A 4,963-nucleotide genomic window follows, 5' to 3' on the forward strand; every position below is an offset into this window, starting at 1 on the left:
CTTCTCTTCGTTGTGTGTTATTCAACTAAAAATTTGACGAAATAAAGTCTTTGCTAAGTAAATATTAAATGCTCACAAAAAATTTAATTTTATTAATAATTGGATTTTATAAATTTAAAGGCTTTTGGCCAGTACAAATCGCATGCCCCGTTTATTGTATTTTCCACTGCACATTATACACATTGGCGTGTAGCCTGCATATTATATATTACAGGGGGAGGGGGGCGCCAGTTGGTCTAAAAATGTAAAAGAGACATTCAATATGATAACCCCATGTCTGTAACAAGTATAATATTATGATTCATTTTGATTTTTGGCGATTTATTTTAATAAATTCATATTTTGTTTAAATAATGGTAGCCTCGAGAATTTGTATTGAATAGACAACGAGGACATTTTTCAGGTTTCCAAGTTTATGTTTAGTCAAATATACAAATTAAATATATTCTACTGGTATTTATAATCATTGATAATAATATAATAACTATAGTTATGGTGATGAGCAGTGTTGAGCTAATATTGTATTTACAATTTTATCATTCAAATAAAAATATTTTTATTTTATTATTTTTTTATTTTTGGCATGATAATTTATTTTAATTTATAATTCATATTTGAAATTACTATTACACTCATTATCACACCCATATTTCTAAAAAAAAATATTATTTATAAATACATTTTTTTCGCTGACTTAATTAGTTTTTAGATCATTTTTAAGGTAATTTTATGAAGTTTTTAGGACATTTTTGCATATTTTTTTTAGAGCATTTTTGTGTGTTTTTTAGATCATCAATATTCTAATTCTACTTTTAAGTATGAAATGAAAACTTATACTTATTAATACTTATTGTTGTTATATATTACTATACCTATGTAATATTAGTACATGTATTAATAGGTATATTATTATATTGTTGGGTAAAATTCATCAATTACTTGATCAAAATCAACTTCTCTATCTCTTTCAATGTAGAGAGTAGCGATACTACTCAGTCTTGTTTGGCCCATAGTAAGCCGTAGATATGTTTTTAGTTTCTAAAGAAAGTTACTTTAAGAAAAACTTCTTTCATTTGAAGCTGTGTTGGTAGGAATTTAACTGATTCGAAACTGATGTAGATGTTACTGCAGGTAAGCTTGTTTGATTGATATGATCTAAAAAATGTTTATTACACAAATAAAGAATGGAAAAGTCATAATAACTTGACATTTTTGATTACCATTACTAGATATTTTTTTATTAAAGAGTCACTAATGGTTTTTCTTTTCTTGTGAACGCTTGTCATATTTTTAAAATACTAGTAGCCAATGCAACTACCTATGTATAATATATTGTGCAATTAAATGAATAAGTAATTAATGAAAAATAGAATACAAATAATTATAAAATGACAATATTGTATTATAATATCATGATATCCACCAAATAACATTTAATAACTGGATATTATTAACTTAAGAAAATTAAAAATCAAAAAATTGTAATTAGGTATTCAATATTCAATAGTTAATCAAATTAAACGATAAAACAAAATATGATTACTATATTATTGAAATTCAATAGATTTGAATCATAACCAAAAGAAGTATCTAATTACTACATAAATCTAAATGACAATTTTTTCGATACAAAGTTTATCTATTTCTAATAATTGTCCAAATCGAAATAATATAATAATTGTCCGTGACTGAACGATATTATTGTTATTTGATTTAATATGGTTATTTATATGAAAAAAAGAATATTATTCCTTATTATCCATTAGGTATACAGTGCATATTATTTATTTTATTTTTAACATGGGGGGGGGGGGGCAAAAATACACTTTTGCCCTCCCAGTAAAATAACTGAGGGGGTGGTTGTCCCCTCAGATTACCCTTATGCGACACATAACCGCTAAATTTGATATACATAATTTAATATCGACAGTGTAAGTCTACATACTATAACTATCGTGATATGGCTATAATATTTCTCACGAGCTCGTTTTTCGGTTCGTCAAGCGGCCTCCTCTGCACTGAAACCGGAAACGGGCACCATCACCACATAATTATTATGCTTTTATTTTCATATACATACCTACTTACTGGTATGTGTCGTCCACAAGTGTGTGTAAGTAAAATGGCGGCAGAGCGTGAGATTGTGCGTGTCTATACTGTTCGCGGTCCGCCGGTCCATCATCTGCAGGCTGCAGCCGAGTCCGGGAATCCGTGCAGGTGCAGGCTCGGATTTAGAGACGAAAGAACTCATATAAAGAACTAATATTTTCAAAAAAAAGAATTTAAAAACATATTTATATTGTATACATTTATATATATATTTTTTTAAATTATAAAACAAAATCTAAAACTAATAATAATTCAATAATTGATTTTACCAGCTAGTGGCTAAAAATTAAAATACTTTGTGCCCAGAGGCAGACTGGGCAAGAGAGTTAATAGAAGTATAGCTAGTATAAGGGAGTTATAGTACTTACTATTATTTGAGTACACAACTTCCACTTTTAAATCAATGATTACGTCAGTAAAAATAATACGAAACAGATAGAATTTGTCTGTCAACGAAAGTCTATCTTTTTCAACCAAACTCGGCTCAAAATCTAACTCTTCCGACTTTTTCGTGGCAATATCTTTTGGAATTTGAGCGAAATTAACTAAACTTTTTGTTGAGTAGTGTTAAAACAAGGATTTAAATTACAAGACGAATTTTGACTTTTTATTAACTGCTTCTATAATATGTTTTATAGTATTTTAATGTGTTAAATAAATTAATTTCTATTCTAAAGAGGACGATCGATAAGCTGATTTTGTGTTATATATACAGTGGAACTTTGATAACTCGAACCTCTTTAAGTAGAACTCTCGATAACTCGAAGGAATACTTTGGTCCCTGTCTGCATGATAGTAAATTATATATGTGTGATACATTTTTTCGATAATTCGAAGTAATTTTAGTTGAATTTTGATATGCAACTCGAATTTATTGAATTTATTATATATAACACGAATAATATAACAAGTACATACCCCGTTAACTCAAAGGTCAAATAACCAAGCGTATTATTATAAATAACCATAATCGTAATCGTAAACCGATTAATATTATCGATCTAATCTTTACCTATTGCTTAAAAGACACTGTTGACAGTTATTCAACTATATAAAATGTGTATATCTTCGATAAGTTACGTTTATATCTACTACATACATATATTTTACTATTGGTAAAATTATACGTCAATTGAAATACAAAATGTGTTCGATCAAAGAATAAAAAATATCTGATTTGTTTAAAAAATAGTTCTATTTTATTTATTACATTGTATTTTCTTTATTGCATATAATTTATACATATACATATTTATTACTTTATATTATGTATATTTTTTTGTAGAATATTTTTTTTAAAATTGGAATACAATATACATACCTACATACATTATATATTTATTAGAAAATACATAAGTAAAAAAAATTATAAAATGAAGTATTGTGTTTTTTAAATAAAAAAATATTTTCAGTACCTAATTTTTTTTTTTGCTGATTCTAGTTATCAAGATTTTCTGTAAATCGAATATTTGATTTTTCGAATTTTTTTTCGCCCAAAACCGATTCGAGTTATCAAGGTTCCACAGTATATAGGAACTGAATATCTGAAAAGTTCTGTATCGAAAATATACGTTATAATTTGGGTCAATTTAGTCATAAAATTACATTTCAGAAATGTCTGGAAATCACTCATTGAAATCGTCCTAAAATAATATTTCAAAAATATAACATTAGAAGTAAATTGTTGACTCCACAGCTCGCTTGGGTTAACTCGATTGTTAACTCGACATAGGATTAACGTAATTTTTTATTAACATTAACAATATTTTGTTTCTTGTCTTCGACACAACGAAGAACGGTACTTGTAGCGCCATCTTCTTGCGCGGAAATACGACTCTTTCGATGAAAAATAATAATCCGTCGTATTAATTTTAGAGGCACTTGACGCAATACGAGTTGTTAATCAACACTAGATCTCGTTGTGCTTTACGATCTCTCCTGGCTCGGTGAAAATGAATAATGTACAAATCGATCCGTTTATTATTATTATTATTATTTTTTTTTAGTATTTGAATTTGTGCATTTTTCACATAGACTGTAATGTAATAGACACACGCACTACAGAGCCTTAGATTACGTTTTAACAGTGTGGACTTAAAAACGTTCCGTTAACATAGCAAATTTGTTAATTTTGTGAAATTAGTAAGTTTTAAGCTAGTTAGTAGCCATGACTTAGGTAATGAATAAGTACCTAATTAAGTATCATAATATCGCAATTTAAAATGCTCATAACTCGCTTAAAAAATTCAAATATTGTAAAAAAACCAAAGTAAAACGCAGAAAATATTTATATTTTTAAGTTAGATAAAAGGTCAACTTATTATAATAGCAGGCACCAGGCACCTACGACCCACCTAATAATCATAAGAAAATTGGTGTAATTCTGCATTTTTGCCGAACTTACATTTTTTTGTACTGTACATTTGTAGCTACTATAACTAGAGACTAGTTAGGCAGAGACACAACATGTGAGTAATGAGTTCACTTCAGGGGCGGATCCAGAAATTCATCAAGGGGGGGGGGGGGGAAAAAAAAATATACACACAAGATACTATTCATACCTACTTAATACCTACTTAACCTGTGGGGGGACTTATCGATTCCGCCAATTTAGCATCGATTCCGCCAGTATCGACTCCGCCAGTTCAGGTAGTCTAAAAACAACCTATCGATTCCGCCACCTACCAATTTCTACCTCGACCTGGCAACTGCTGCTGTCAACCTATTTCTGTTATAATAATAATAATATATCTTAAAAATAATTCAATAATTAATTTAAATATTAAAAATAAAATTAATAATCAGTTTAATAATTAATACAATACAATATATATATATATATATAAATTAATTT

This window comes from Myzus persicae, unplaced genomic scaffold (genome assembly GCF_001856785.1).
Source record: "Myzus persicae strain clone G006 unplaced genomic scaffold, MPER_G0061.0, whole genome shotgun sequence".
Lineage (NCBI taxonomy): Eukaryota > Metazoa > Arthropoda > Insecta > Hemiptera > Aphididae > Myzus > Myzus persicae.